This window comes from Argopecten irradians, chromosome 5 (genome assembly GCF_041381155.1).
Source record: "Argopecten irradians isolate NY chromosome 5, Ai_NY, whole genome shotgun sequence".
Lineage (NCBI taxonomy): Eukaryota > Metazoa > Mollusca > Bivalvia > Pectinida > Pectinidae > Argopecten > Argopecten irradians.
The window spans coordinates 26,053,813-26,071,549 of NC_091138.1; the positions used below are offsets into that span (position 1 = coordinate 26,053,813).

General features: G+C 35.4%; 1 pseudogene; it reads left to right on the forward strand.

Annotated features, from left to right (window-relative positions):
* The first annotated feature begins 988 nt into the window (after positions 1 to 988).
* On the forward strand, positions 989 to 13,925 carry LOC138323359 (uncharacterized; annotated as a pseudogene).
* The last annotated feature ends 3,812 nt before the right edge of the window (positions 13,926 to 17,737 follow it).

Consider the following 17,737-nt stretch of genomic DNA (forward strand, 5'->3'; position numbering starts at 1 on the left):
TTACAATGGTGTTTCGTTTGACTCGATAAGACAAGTATTTGTTGAGAAAAACGGTTTTTATTCCTGGTTCATAGGCGTCTCGCGTGGTGTTTAGTAATATAAAGAGACAGACACGAATCCTTCTCACTTATATACGTCCTTGGAACTACGTAAATGTAGTACAACGAAAAAAATATATAAGGTTGAACTTTTCTCAATCTAATTAAAATTAGACTTGTAATTCCGCTCCACTACGATACTCTACGTTACGTTGTATTGGAGCGTATCGAAGAGTATCGTAGGCCTAGTGGGGTGGAATTACAAGTCTAATATTAGATTAATATTAGATTGAACTTTTCTGTTCTTCTTTTCTGGAGACATATTGTATCTCTCACTTTCTTTTTGTCTTTATCTCCCTTCTTTTTCTACCTTTCCCTCAATTTCCTTTCTCCACTTTTCTCTCCTGTTTTTGAGCGGTGGTGGGAAGAGAGGGGAGGGGGTACGCGTTGTCCCCCTCCCCTCCCATGGATCCTAGCCCTGCATGTCATGGGGGGGGGGGGGGGTTGTCAGATTTTTTTTTAGCTATGAAGAAAGATATTAATTTATATTTTATAGATATTTTTTATATGTGCTATAGATCTAAGATATGACCATTAATAACAATCACACAATTAAAAGAGATGACGTGTATATAGTGGCACTCTTTTTAATGACGTCATTGTCCGATATCTGTGAGCAAAATGGCGCGCACACTTTGTAAGTATTACTGCGCCAATAATTCTCTACGAATTTTGGGGTAAATACAATCGCATGAGTGTAGTATTTTCTGGCATATGATTTCGCAATGTACCATTATCAGTGAAGAATACTCTACTATATTGATAGATTTGATGTTACACTTATAAACAAGGTTACAAGAAAACGACTGAACTTCTTTTCCTTCAATTCATTGTAATTATACTCGAGTTGGTGCACGCCTCTTGCACAACAAACTATCACACAAACACAAAAAAGATCACGACTAAATTCATTAGGAATATAACTGCATCACGCATCGAAGAAGACGGCGAGGGTGAAGGAACATTTGTAAAAAAGACGTTTCTATCAACCATTCAAAGGTAGATCTGGCAAACGGTTTATAGATCAACAGACCGCATTTTTGAAGAGCTATAGACCGTAGATATGGATGACTACCAGTACAGGAAGAGAGCACGCGGTAACGAAAATTTGGCTGAAAGGGTCTTTGTTTTGGGTACTACAACACCCGGAATTTCCCTAATGTAACCGTTGAGGAACTCAAGCTCCGATACCACGCACCGCCACAGTATTAGATCGAGCAAAATATACAACGCTGTGCCTTTATACTAGCGACACAGTAAATAGCACGCAATCCGTCGGTTGTGAACGTTTATTTGGACATTAGTGAATGGCTTGCATCACCACTTTTGACGGACAGACCTACATGTAGGAAGCTATTTATGAAAATGTTTGATACAAACGCATTATTCTTACGAGTCGTTGTTATTTAGAAATACTAGAAAGGGATACTGAATTTTTTAAATGAAAAGTGGGTGTATCACCCATAAAACAAAGCATGACTATATATTCACAGAAACTGGTTAATAAGATGGGTCGCTGATTGTTAATAACCGACCCACGTGCACCTTGTATTTAGTCCCTGCTGATAGGAAAGTGGTAAGTTATGCAGAAAATGCCACTCAAATCAGTATAGTACGTTAAGAAATCAGATTTATATTAATGCCTAGAATAGAGTCCCTTTTGAATAATTTTTGTCTTTATTGTGGAAAATGATAAAAATAATTTGAGGATCCTGAGGGGGATTAGCCCTTGGCGAATCAGGTTTCTATCCTCGGTAAATAAAGTTTAGTATTAATTTTATTTTATAAAAAAAAATCTCTTGTGGAAGGGGCTTTATCCCAAAGCATGCCAAAAAGTCATTTTGTATCACATTTTGATTGAAAAGCCGAACTCGGTCTTTGAGGATGGGGGATGTATACATCTCTACTTAGAGAAATTAAAAGTATGTATGTCCTTAACTTAAGTATATATTCCTACATAATATACTTCATGCTAATTAGCTGAAAGTTGCTAGGCTAGATAAAATTTTTAAGTTGTGATATGTAGCCAAAGTTAATTATTCATTTTACACAGGCGCGCAGAACAGGTACCCTTAAATAGTCTCCAATTTGAATCATCAGTAACCTGAAACAAATTTGAAACAGTTGTAGTAAATCCATCCCCACATGATTTAGTCTGACATGTAGGACTTGTGCACAATATCTTTTACACTAGTATAAAACTGACATTTCTGGACATAATGAAAGATGCTTGATTCTACCAATACGGGGTATATACCGGTATGTACAAACATAAGATAAGAAAAGAGACCTCTGAATTTTACTATGGTGGTGCTATATATGTATCCAGAAGAAACAAAAATGGCAATGTTTGAGATTAAAGCAACAGATGGAAATTGCTGTACTTTGTGAAAAGTAATTTATCAGCTCCAGGATGCCTTTCTGATGTGAGCAAGTGTTACAATTTTTGAAGCCGAAACGTCATCTATGGACAAAGCCTCTGTAGTACCCATACACTGACCCTTTCAGCGACCTGCAGGAATGAAAGTATTCCAAAGCATGTTGTTTCACATGTCTGAAATATGTTTGACCCTATTGACTTCTCTTCACTGTGAATGTAGTCTCAAGGCTGATCCTATATGTCATTATGCATATGTTTACGGGAGAAATTGACAGTTTTGAGAAATGGGAAGGTATTTTACTGTATAGCACAGTAACTAACAATAAGATTAAAAGAAACGGAAATTGAAAGAATCGCTCTTGCTCATTAATTAGTGAGGGTACTGTTGTTCCTGTAGGTTTGTTGTCGAAAATGAAAAATGAAAATGGCATTACAACAGACAGAGTATTCATTAGTTATCATTTATTTTAGAATGGTTATTTGAATTGATAGATTTTGAATACAAAGCTACAAAGATATTTCAAATCCAAAGTTATAAAGATATGAAACGAATGATAATTTTGATACAACTACCAGTATTCATATTTCAAATTCAATAATATCCTGTTAGCTAGCTAGGTTGGAAAAAGTAAATTCTGTATCTAACGTTTAGCTGAAAATAGTCAACTGCACCTTGTTTATCCAATAGCTATTAGGACGGGTTGTTCTTTATTTACTCATTTGTTTTATTTTCATTTATTTCAGATGATGATGAGAAAACTCTTTTTGTCAAAAACTTAGCTGAAACTGTGACTCAGGACACTTTGAGAGATTTCTTTACCGAGTCTGTGGAAGTAAGACTTCCTTCCCGTCCTGATGGCGGAAACAAAGGGTAGGAGTTTACTTTTGTTATGCAGGAATATTGTCAGGACATTTAAAAATAAATTGGCCAATGCCATTTTAAATTACTTATTTGTATATGATTATATATTACTGGACAGTCCAAAGAAACGAGGAAACTTGTCTCCCAGAGGAACAAATTAAATGTTCCCATGTAACTGTTTGATTTATCCTGCTAAAGTTAATGATAAAAGTAAATCAAGTTTTGTTAATTTTTCCAATAAGTTGCTACATGGCACTACTGCATTTCCCTTGGTATAAATCATGAATAAGAAAAATTGTCATGTACATGTTTGTACAGTATTATGAATTTCATATTTATTCTATGTTTTGTATGTTATATCTTTGAATTTCAGGTTTGCTTATGTTGTATTCAGTGACGAAGCCACCGTAGAACAAATGCTGAATGATCATCAAGGTGAAGACTTAGAGGGATCTTCTTTATACTTAGACTATGCAGGTAGTCGTTGGAAACAAATCTAAATCTGCCAGATCAGACTACAGTGGTGGAAGGAGATCCGGTGGAGGAAGTAAGTTTGTTTCCTTTTGTAAAATATTTTAATGTGAGTATTAGCTATTAACACGTCAACTTGTTCATATGTTGGTTATAACAGATTTTTAAAAGTAATATTAAATGCTTTTTATCTTGAGTTAATAAAGATGATTCTCTTGTAAGTGTGTAAACATGCAGAAGATCCAATCAACCCTGCAAGCAGAAAAACATGTGATTGTTTTAGTTTTTAGAATTTTCATGAAAGTTGTTTTCCTGTACCAAAAGAATGTAAACAGTGCTGTTTACGTGAGCAGAGTGGGTAATGTTCACCTGTTGAGGTGATTTCTTTGAAAGTTTTATTGATATCATAATATTTTATGATTTCCAGGTGCAAATTTTGAACCTGTTTATTAAAATCTCTCAAAAAGATATATGAACGTCAGCTGTGCAGCAGGGATGTCACTCGGGTAAAATTGAACTTTAAAACAAGAAGGAAAGGGTGAGTGTTGGTTGTCAAATGAAAACAAAACTATTATTTTATTACATAGGCGGTGAAAAGACTAAGGTTCTTTTTGTAAAGAATTTGTCATACAATGCAACTGAGGAGGATCTTCTAGATGCATTTGAAGGCTGTGAATCTGCGAGACTGATCAGGTTCCCCGATACTGGAAAACCAAGAGGGTTGGTACATTATGCAAGATTGGTTACTCACCAAACATTGAAAATACTGGCCCCAAAAAAATTGAAAATGTGCTTTTGAAAAAGAAGAAAATTCCCTCTTTTATCTTTCTTTTTTTAAAGAAACAAACCACTACGAAATTCAGTTATAATTAGAAGTCAATTGTCACCAGAATAATCTCATCCAAGTACTGGAGTTGCAGCTTCTTTTTTGAAAGATGCTCCACCACTAACAAATGGTATTTTTTCACTATCAAAAACGTGAGCAGACGATTTAGTATTTTTCTTCAGTTACAAAAGTTACTTACTTTACACCATTACCACCATTGAAAAGTTTAAGCTTCTAATTTTACTTAAGTTAAAAATATGAAAAATAATTAATTGCTTCCTGAAAAAATTCTGTGTCACCATATCCTATATGGAATAAAGTACTAATTGCGCATGCACCAAAGGCAAAATAAATTATTTAATATTATTATTTTTTTTAATTAGACATATATATACACAAGTAAACACCAATTATTGTTCAAATGATGTATATCATTTATGCTCTGTCGGCAGTGGAGTATCTTTAATTTTACTAATATTTTGATTAAAGTGACACATTATAAATTTCATAGACGATTCTTTCTTCTTCTTTTTTGGTTTCTGTGTCTCTTCATAAATGATTTATCAAAATATTTTCATAATACTGTGCAACTTCCCGAAACAGAACCTACCTAAAACCTGATTTCTTTTTGATACAGAACAAAATGTGGAGGATGCATGCATGTGTCCATAATATTGGTCATCGGACATGTGCAATGCTAGAAAAAAAAGCTAAATTTTCTGCAACAAACAACCAGCGATAGCTATGTCTTCTTGTAGCCTAAATTAGAACCTGCACCATTGAAGAAAGCAATTTTTGTCTAAAATTGCTTGACAGAATTAATTTTACAGTAAAATGTACTGAAAAAGTATATATTAGCTAGTATATATACCATTTACACAGTTAAGTTGTTTTTATTAGCTCACCTGGCCCGAAGGGCCGGTGAGCTTATGTCATGGCGCGGCGTCCGTCGTCCGTCGTCCGTCCCGTCCGTCGTCCGTCGTCCGTCCGTCAACATTTCCTTTAAATCGCTACTAGTCATAGAGTTCTGCATAGATTGTAACCAAATTTGGCCACAAACATCCTTGGGGAAAGGGGAACAGAACTTGTATAAATTTTGGCTCTGACTCCCCGGGGGCAGGAGGGGCGGGGCCCAATAGGGAAAATAAAGGTAAATCCTATAAAACGCTACTTGTCCTAGAGTTCTGCATGAATTGTAACCACATTTGGCCACAAACATCCTTGGGGGAAGGGGAACAGAACTTGTATAAATTTATGCTCTGACCCCCTGGGGGCAGGAGGGGCGGGGCCCAATAGGGGAAATAGAGGTAAATCCTATAAATCGCTACTTGTCCTTGAGTTCTGCATGGATTGTAACCATATTTGGCCACAAACATCCTTGGCGGAAGGGGAACAGAACTTGTGTAAATTTAGGCTCTGACCCCCTGGGGGCAAGAGGGGCGGGGCCCAATAGGGGAAATAGAGGTAAATCCTATGAATCGCTACTTGTCCTACAGTTCTGCATGGATTGTAACCAAATATGGCCACAAACATCCTTAGGGGAAGGGGAACAGAACTTGTATAAAATTTTGGTTTGACCCCCTGGGGGCAGGAGGGGCGGGGCCCAATAGGGGAAATAGAGGTAAATCCTATGAATCGCTACTTGACCTAGAGTTCTGCAGGGATTTTAACCAAATTTGGCCACAAACATCCTTGGGGGAAGGGGAACAGAACTTGTATGAATTTTTGCTCTGACCCCCTGGGGGCAGGAGGGGCGGGGGCCCAATAGGGGAAATAGAGGTAAATCCTATGAATCGCTACTTGACCTAGAGTTCTGCAGGGATTTTAACCAAATTTGGCCACAAACATCCTTGGGGGAAGGGGAACAGAACTTGTATGAATTTTTGCTCTGACCCCCTGGGGGCAGGAGGGGCGGGGCCCAATAGGGGAAATAGAGGTAAATCCTATAAAACGCTACTTGTCCTAGAGTTCTGCATGGATTGTAACCAAATTTGGCCACAAACATCTTTGGGGGAAGGGGAACAGAACTTGTATAAATTTTGGCTCTGACTCCCCCGGGGGCAGGACGGGCGGGGCCCAATAGGGGAAATAGAGGTAATCTTATAAATCGCTACTTATCCTAGAGTTCTGCATGGATTGTAACCAAATTTGACCAGAAACATCCTTGGGGGAAGGGGAACAGAACTTGTATTAAATTTTGGCTCTGATCCCCTGGGGGCAAGAGGGATGGGGCCCAATAGGGGAAATAGAGGTAAATCCTATAAATCGCTACTTGTCCTAGAGTTCTGCATGGATTGTAACCAAATTTGGCTAGAAATGCATCCTTGGGCTAAGGAGAACAGAAAATTGTATAAATTTTGGCTCTGACCCCCTGGGGGCAGGAGGGGTGGGGCCCAATAGGGGAAATAGAGGTAAATCCGATAAATCGCTAATAGCCATATAGTTCTGCTTGGATTTTAACCAAATTTGGCCCAGAAATATCCTTGGGGTTAACAGAATTTGTATAAATTTTGGCTTTGACACCCTTGAGCAGAAAGAGTGGGGCCCAATAGGGGAATTAGAGGTAAATATTCAAATTCCTTCAGAAAAAGAAACAATGAACTTGTATTCAGAACATTCCTAGGCATTACAAACCAGGTGAGCGATACAGGCCCTCTGGGCCTCTTGTTCAAGGAAGATTAGAACATTCAGTCGTAATATATTTGAGTGCTTCTGTGGCAAAAGGAAATTATAATTATGTTTGTTTTCTTTCATAACATATTAAACTTCATTATTTCTTAATCTTATTTTATCATTACTGTCCTACTGATAATGCACATTGTAATTGTAAAAAAAACTCATTGTAATTGTAAAAAAAAAAAAAACCACTGAAACAATTTTCTCTTACTTTTAGCTTTGGTTTTGTGGAATATGCATCCCAGACCGATGCTACAAATGCCCTGAAAGATAAGCAGGGTTTTGACATCGATGGAAGGGAGATCTACATAGATTACGCCTCAGACAGACAAGGTCAGTTTAACAACAATTTTAAACACTAAATGCCAATTTAAAGTGTACACGGAATGGAAAATGATATTAACAACAATTTTAAACACTAAATGCCAATTTAAAGTGTACACGGAATGGAAAATGATATTAAGATATGTTATTCTGTTTGATCTCCTGACAAGAATGTTGAAAACCGCATCAAAACCGGCCGCTTCAGTACCGAGATACCACCTTCCGAAGTGTTAAATGTATTTCATAGTTCAATACACGTAAATATCATAGACATAAATTGGGAGGGGAGTAAATAAAAAAAAATAAACCACTTGAGAAATTGAATTTAAAATACATAATTCATTTATAGATGTAACAAGTCTATCTTCCTTTTATAGCTACATGTACATGAACATGTATGAGAACATGTGTTATTTTAACAAGATACAACACAGGGTTGGGGTAATTAAAAATGTAATTGTAATTAATTGCAATTAATTACATTTTTTCAAGTAATTGAAAGTAATTTGTAATTAAGAAATATTTCAATTACATGTAATTGTAATTAATTACATTCTAAAAATGTGTAATTAGTAATTACATTTCAATTACTTTTCAATTACATATATATATTTACTAGATTAATTAATGTAAGACATGTATTTGGCTAGATAGAAATTTAAACAGGTAACATATGTGAGGCAGTGACCATAGTATACACTACACTTGTACCTGTTTTACCTGTAGTTTACCCCTTAGGCAATATACAGGTGTGAGGTGTGAACACATAGCCTGTGATTACAACTCACAAAGGTCTTGCTTATACAACACCTGTTGATCACCTAATTAGCATATCTAATGAAGGCAAATATATAGATGGTAGCTCAGATTAGTCTTCAACCGCCCCCTGGCAAAAAAATTAAAACAGAAGATTTTTTTTCAGTTTTCTTCCCACTACACCCTCACACTACATACACCCTCACGAAAGAGACACAACTCATGATCAGGTGTTAAATCCAATAAAGTAGACATCTACGGGTACATTCGTGAATATTGCACACAGAGATGTTGTGACCCATTAAAGTTCTGGAAAGATAATTCTTGCAGATTTCCAAATTTGTCTATTTTAGCTAGCAAATACTTAGCTATACCAGCCACTTCAGCTCCAGTAGAGAGATTGTTTAGTGTTGCTAGCAAAGTATCCCGACCAGGCAGAAACAGACTGTCTGATGATAATTTTCAAACTCTGATGATGATAAAATACAATTCAAAAATATGAATACCTGGTACGGTACCAGGTATTCATATTTTTGAATTGCATTTTATCACCATCAGTGTATGAAGTTTTAAATGTACATTTTTATTGGACCTAGGTCCAATAAAAATGTATGTGTAAAACTAATACACCCTACCAATACTCAATTGTAACTTGTGGTTTATGTGAAGCACATGTTCCATCAGAATTTACTGATACTGACACACCCCGTATATATGTATAAATGCTTCATTATATGACTATACAATTGTGTATATGTTATTAAAAATAAACATGTTAAGAAAATGTAATGTGTAATTGTAATTAATTACTTTTTGAATGTAATTGTAATTGTAATTAATTACTTTTTGAATGTAATTGTAATTGTAATTAATTACATTTACAAAACTGAGTAATTGTAATTGTAATTGTAATTGAGTTTTGAACAAGTAATTGTAATTGTAATTAATTACATTGCAATGTAATTGACCCCAACCCTGTTCAACAGTACATTTATTGGTCATATAGATTATCATTATTAGTATTATATAATGATCGATATTGACCAAAATCTAGCAACTACCAGAAATATCAAAATTATGACATTGTGCATCATATTTGCATTGTTCTTTCTCGACATGTCATTTACAAATAATTTTGTAGTCTCTGTTATAAAAATAAATATACATTTAACTAGAAGTATATATACAAGACAAATGTATACATTGGTCATTCTGAAATATACAATTATGTATACATCTAGTGATTTAAACACTTGTTATATGTTATGTTCGAACGGGTATATTTTACTGTAAACCAAGTATTTATAAGTGTAAACAAATATGACATTATACATCAATTAAATGATGGTCCATCGCTAACTTACCTGTGATCTTACTTTTGACACCTGACGTGAGCTAATCAACGAAGCGTGACAGGTCACTAAACACCTTTCTTACGTAATCTTGTTATTAGCCCCCTCATTAGTCTCGGTTGACCACGCGTTTTAGTTACTGCAGTATAAAGGTAAAGAGATAAACGCAGCACGACATTGGCTATTCGGAAGTACAGTTCTGATTTTGTTCTGTACTTGATATCTGTAACTTGGATTAGACATAGACATCTTCATTCTTTTTTTCGTCTGACTCGTGCATGATTTATTTTTTCAATTAAAGATAAATGAAATGGAGCGAAATATCAACAAGTCGTCGGATGTACTGTATTATATGAAAAATGGATCAATTTCAGATATAACGCAATTAGTAGATGCATTTACATATATGCAAAAAATTCTGCTTAGAATCATAACTTAATTCGTATGGGTAGGTTATATGAAAAAAAGTCAGAAATTTGTAAAGCGGGTTTGACCAGTACAACGACCCGAGTCGGGTTTTGGATAACATAGTCAAGAATCCTTTACATAATATTCATGTATATGTGGTTCAAAACACCGTAGATTTACAACGTACGTGGATTATTACACACATAATATTGTGTATAATTGTGCAGAAATCGCGCAGAAATGTTCATTTATCTACGACAGGTACATCAATATATGCATGGTATAAATCCCTATTTTCAAGCGTATTCCAAACTCATATCTGTGGTTGAGGATACTATTAAATAGGTATCGGACATGTACACATGTATTTGTGTCTGTAAAGATCAATATTTACAAACAGATAGTTTATATTAGATGGCAGACGCAGAAAATCGCCACTCTATCTTATGTGAGTAGAGTAGGTCCCGTTGTCCTCGTGACGTCACTGGTCAGGGGTCAATGGCTTGGGGCTTCAGGTGTGTTCTAGAGAAAAGTCGCATTATCTCTAATACCGTATTCGCTATGAAACTTGTACTTTCTCCATTCTAAATTTTATACAATGACACATTTATCAAGCCTCATATACCAAACCATTCCGTGTACACTTTAAGCACTCGTTAAGGCCCAAAAAAAAGATGTCTGTTTAGGGTCCTCGGACCCTACCTAGAATCTACCCCCGACCCTAAACTTTTTATTGATAAAAGTTGAAAATCTTGTGATGCAACATTTTCGTTTGTGTCTGTGGCGAAGTCCCCCAAACTTTTGGGACTTTGAAATCGAACGCACCCGAAATGACGGGTGAGCCAGCTGGCCAAACACAGGCAAACTAACCCAGGAACAGACGCAAAACGCCAACCAGACATGACAATTAGATTATGAATGGCAACCACCAATTAATTAACACCTTAGGCACAATATTCTAGGTCCTGTCAGTGGGTATTTTTGGCATGTGGCCCACTTTAGCATGGTATGGCTAGCCTGTTGTGTCGGTACTGCAGTGCCGGTGAGTAACAGCGCTAAGTGTTGAGGTTTTGTCTGGGTTAAATATCGCTTGTAAATAAAATATTTTTGTTTCAATCCAAAATTAGTGTACATATTTATTATATTTCAAACTTCTTTGAAAATATGCAGTCTGCGTGTAGATTATTCTGTATACCTAAAATTCTATAAAGGGAAAATGAAAAAGGCAACGACCTACCTACCCTATTTTTTTGGTCTCATGTGACCCTAAACAGACTTTTTTTTTTTTTTTTTTTTGGCCTAACGTGAAACCCAGAACATTTGTTTTTACTTTAAAAAAAAAATACTAGTTTGCTCATGAATCAAGAAAAACTTTTGATATGTTATTCACCACAAAAAGTTACCAACGGGCTGAAAATTACAATGCAGAGGATTTTTATTTTACATACATTACAAAATGAATTTTGGTAGCAAAAATTATGTATTATAACTAATGCTTATAAGTCATCATACACGTTTGTCCATTTGATTAATTTTCACATCTTAATTTATCAAACCTTATGGTTTTCAATATATTGACTACTGAAGAACGAAAAACATGTCAAAATTTCCGCTCAGTTATGGCACATGTAACTGTAATGAAAAATGAAAGGAAATCTTTATTTTAACTTCAGCTTTAAAATCAAATAATAAAAATTACAGCTACACATCACCACTGCAGTTTTGTATGACCCTGCATAGCAATATATGAATTCCATTCCTTTTTTGACAATTGTAAAATCTCTTTTTAAAACCTACTGAACCAAAGATTTCTTGTGAATTTTGCAGGAGGGTGGAGATCGTAGAAGCGGTGGATATGGAGACAGAGATAGGGATCGTAGAGGTGGCGGCGGCTACGGAAGAGGAAGCTACCGAGGAGGCAGCAGCCGCGGCTACGGAGGAGGCCGAGGAGGTGGTGGATACCGAGGAGGAGGACGAAGTAGCCGTGGTGGCGGCGGGGGCAGCCGGGACTACGGTGGTAGTAGTAGTAGTAGGAGTGGCAGCAGAGACTATGGCAGTAGATACTGAGTAAATGATAATCTCCTGGTGTTCTATTGTAATCATGATGGAATCCAACTCTACCCAAAACTACATCATAAAAACATTTCATTCTCAGTATCGGACATTTATCATTGGATTCTAAGTGATTTCTAATTCAAACCTTTTTCACAGGTTTGATACCAGTTAAACAATGGCAGGACATACTTTTGACAGCTGCTAATTGAAAGTTTATTAAATATTTTGCATAACAATTTTAGTTTGCTTTGTTAAGAATTTTAAATGTCTCCAAAACTACTTCACATCGTTATTACATATTTTACATGCATCAAAATTAACAATTCAAAGAAAAACATGACCGATAACAAAGACCTATTGAACAATAGCTATACAAATTCTCATACATGTATACAAAGGAAAATGGCATCAGCGTTCTGGAAGAAAGTATAATGAGTTGGTATGTGTATATACTTTGAAAGTTAATACAAATGAATGAGTTTATATAATGTACCCATTAAATGAACACTATCTGATTAATTTGAAGATAAGCAAAAGTTCATATGAATCATTTTCATATGATATTGGTTTGATATGGAGATATGGAATAAGTGTTGAAGTGTACCTTACACTCTATAATGTTGAAAAAGAATTTTTGACTGATTAGTCTATGATTTCAAACAGATTTGCAAACAATAGATATTTTTTCTAACCATTGTCATGCAAGTCGCTTATTGTGAGGTGTAATGATAGGTTAAAATTTCTGAATGGGCAACTGGTCAGAATTTGATATTGTATGCATGTAGTGCCTGCTCTTGCTTTTATATTTGTTCGAGGATCTATTAAACAAACGATTTTCTCCTGACTTTTGGCAGTTGGTGCGAGTTTGTTGTTGAATATAGTTAAATCAGTCATCCCATTTTCTAAAAGCATACAAAAGTTGAATTTTTCCTTATGTAGTTTTGCATGTGTTGTGTTTAAGGTGTGATGAAACGTCATGAATCATGATCCAAATTTGAAGCATTTTAATGTGTGTTTTAGTACTGTACGCACATTTAGATCACATGATCCATTACCAAGTGAAAGGTAGTGTTTTATACTTTCATGTTTTTATTATGTTTTTTTTTCTATATTCACTCACTGTATTGTTTTGATGAAGCTTTGTTGTCTTAAAAACAACATGTAGAGGGTTTTTATTTGTATATCCTATACTGTATTCTTTTTATACTTAGTGATTTCTTGTCATTTGTTTGACATTATCCCATGTCAGTTATTTGACTATACCTTGAAAATATGATCTGTAACTTCAATATGTCTTAACATTAGACTTTTAATCGAAAGCAATTATTTAATGATGATGGTTTTTGATAAAGAGTCAATTTACATCAATTACAGATGTTGCAAAGACATTTCAAATGCTCATTGTTAAAATAAATGTCTGTTCAACATTTTCTCATCCTAGTTAATTTTTCAAAAGTGAGAGCACTACGAAGCCTACTACAAGCAAAAGTTTTGCAATTTGTTGGCTTAATGCTATTAAAAAAAGTTGATTGAGTGATCTGTTTTCAGTTTTAAGGCGCAGAGATATTACCAGACAGTAATCTGGACAATTATGGAAATTTAGGAGGAGTTTTACATTGTTTACGCATCATAACCAAGTGATTGATCATATTTGTATTGTCTTTAAAGCGATACATTTCTACAATTAATGTGAATAAAAGAGAGTGATTATAGTACATCTCTTATGTATTATGTTATCTTTTCAGAAAGTGAAGGGTGTGGTCTGAAAGTGTTGGCCAATAAAAAGTGCAGCCAATTAAATGACATATGTTTACAAACTTAATCTTGCTTCTGTAGAGAGAAATTCAAGGGGCCAATAAGGTCACAATGTATGTACCTCAATGGCAATAGGCTGCCACAGGAGCAAATCTTTGGGTTGAATGGACCTATAATTGAAGATGCTTCACAGCCTACGAATGGTATTTTTTATCTATTCAAAAGTTCAAAACAGGAGCAGATGAATTAGTATTTTTCTTCAGTTACAAATTTCTAACTACACGATCACCATCATTGAAAAGTTCAATGTAAAAGTACTAAAAGGCCCACCACCTTTCCGAAACGGCTTTTAAATTTTTGGAATGGGAATGTATACGGTGATCGATAATTTCGTAGAGTCGCAATAGTTATTAACTTACAGTTATGACTACACTCATCATCTTCTAAAAAAAAAGTAATTAAAACCAATAAAATGCTAATTTTTATAACGCGGGTCGTCTGTTTCCCGCCGTTGTCCCAAATACCGCGTGGTGGTTGAAAATCCGCTGTTGTCATATATTACACGGGAAATCTTGCATATGTTTGGTGTTATTACTTTATCTTAGGTCGTCGTTTTGTATGCTCCACCGCCGACAGAGAATAAATGATATTAATCATTTGAACAACAGTTGGTGTTTAATCGTGTATATATATGCATAATTAACACAAAAAATAATATGAAATAATTTATTTCGCCTTTGGCGCATGCGCCATCAGTATTTCATTCCATATAGAATATAGTGTCATGGAATTTTTTTCGGGATGCAATTAATTATTTTTCATATTTTTAACTTGAAGTAAAATTAGAAGCTCAAACTTTTCAATGGTGGTAATGGTGTAAAGTAAGTAACTTTTGTAACTGAAGAAAATACTAAATCGTCTGCTCCTGTTTTTTATAGTGAAAAAATGCAATTTGTTAGCGGTGGAGCATCTTTTTTAAACTGCAATGTATGTATAGGCGAAACATCGAAAACTGGAATAGTAAAGATAATGAAATGTTCGAGGGCCGAGAACTATTCATTGTCTTGACTTACAGTTTTCGGTGTTTTCTCATACTTAAAACATTGTATCGAATGTTACTGGACTCTCCACTATTAGACACTAGTCTTGGTATTGTTTAACTATTCCACAGTTCCAGGTAAACTCTTACTACCTATTTAAACCTTAAGTTCTATTCAAGAATCATTTCATTACCTCACTCGGAGAACAAGAATCACGATTTGCATGATTTTTACGCTTAAGGCTATATAGCCTTACAGCGTATTGTCATTGCCTGCGATACCGGAAATACTGGAAATGCCTTTTCGACTACGACACCACCTAGCGTGAAAAAGTACTACACCTCAGGTCCAAAAAATCCGCTTTCTAAAGCAAATATGCTGTCATGGTGTAATTATGATTGCATGAAAAAAATCTGTAGTATTTCCTTAAGTGTTATAGTTTCAAAAATGTGTCCAAAGCTATAATATCATTGTCTATTAATGGAAAATAGTGAGAATAATTTGCATGAATGATAGCGATCGATGACCTATATTCTCGCCAGTCATTTGCATATATGATGAACTTCTAGTTTAGATAACACTAAATAAAGGAATTGACAGGATTTAAGTATGTATAAGTAGGGTTGGTATGGGTACTAAATTTTGTCCTCGTGTACCCGAATTTAAGTATCCGATCCGTACCTAGATACTCGACATGTATTCCTACAGTATGTGAACGTATTCCTATGTGAACGTATCAACTTCGTGAGTTAGCTTAGTGGTACAATTTACCGATGTTGTTTGGGGCGATCTTCAGATGGAGCAAATTTCAATGTAATCATAATGAAATGTGAGAGATTTATTCTCCAATACTGCAAATGGCATTGGTATATCAATTTAATATCAATCGGTAACATCATACAATCGTAATGTAACAAGCTGACAGAGCCCAGAATGTCCGTGACAGATGTTGTTTACCGCACATGCGCAACAGGAAGTACAAAAGAGTGACGTAGTCTTCATTCGGATAGCCTCTGGTGTTGTCATATACAGCATACCGATAGTGAAAGTAAACATGTGCGCCATTCATGATCACTTCTCCGATCATGGGGAAATAAGAATTGCAACAATGTTGCTTGTGAACATGTCGTTAGCAGATGAAGTGTCATCCTTTGTGAGTAAAATAGAACAAAAGAGTGCTATTTTGTACTTCTTGTTACTGAATTTTACGTTTACACAGACATCTAACACTCAGTATCAGTATGTTTCGTCAGTATTTTGACGGATGCCCGGCCGGGAAGCCTACACATGGTTCCTACGTGTATTTTGACGGGTACCCGGGTACTTCCCCAACACGACCCGTGTGGCAATAATCAAGGCCTACAAAATTCCATTCGTATTTGGACACAGAAACAGCAAAAATCGTAAGTGTTCATTTCGTTTTGCTTATACCTGTCTACAGTAAATAAATTACACATGAAGTGAACTTACGTGTCTCTGTGTATTTCTGCTAACGTATGTGATATAGATGTTTTATTTTATTACAAGAACAAGAACATTACTTTATATTTTGGGGCAGTTTCCTTTTCAAATTCGAAGTTGACAAAAATTAACTGCTAGCATTATTTTCTAATTTTATGACATACAATTTAATGCATTTAATTCAGTAGGTGTAACAGATTTAATTTGCCAAATTGTCCATATTGATACCGTACGTGGTAATGGAGTGTCACATCACAAAACATAACAGTATGTAGGATTTTTGTATAGTGTGTAACATACATGACAATGAATTAGCATATTGATGTAATCAATTAATATATAGCTACTGTTGTAGAGGAAAAGATATCACCTTCTGACTGACTCTGCTACAACAGTAGCTAATCAATATAGAGATACAATTGTAGCGGGATTGAACTGGGTCGATCATCGGTGACCAGGTAGCTCAGTCAGTAGAGCACTCGGCTAGTGTTCTGAGGGTCCCGGATTTGAATCCCGGTCTGGCCGCTACATTTTCTCCTCTCCTGTTACAAAATTGGCGCCCAACTAAATAACCCACGTTGGTGGTGTTTGGAAGATTCTCGTATGTCTTCGAGGGTGAAGACTTCGAGAAAGGAGGGAGGAGTGTAGCAGGATTGGACTGGGTCAATCATCGGAGACCAGGTAGCTCAGTCGGTAGAGCACTCGGCTAGTGTTCTGAGGGTCCCGGATTTGAATCCCGGTCTGGCCGCTACATTTTCTCCTCTCCTGTTACACAATCATGCATACACAATACATTTGTACATAATATACATGTGTGTATATGAAGTTTAAGAGACAAGTGTAATCACTAATAAGGCTAGATTTTATTAAGACAATTATTATCTCTGATTTAAAAACTGGAAACATGAGCTTAAAATATTGATGAAAATTAAAAATAAAAAGATTAAAAATGATGCTAATATATTAACTCAAATTACTTGTAAACAAGACTCCACAACTGACTTGAACTTAACAAAATTCTTTAAGTTTATGTTAGAGGACTCTATAACTTTTTATTGAAATTATTGCATATTTTGTTAAATTCTAAAATAACAGGACCCAATATTTGCTAGCCATCCACAGCAGACTCAAAATGTTGAAGAATTGAGATTATCAAGAAGCAGTGAAATAATACCGGGCATATATTAACTAGCTGCAATGGCAGATATATAAAGCTCTAGACAACTTTGTCGTCAGATCTAGGGTTACAATTCTGTCTAATTGTCCGTAGTGT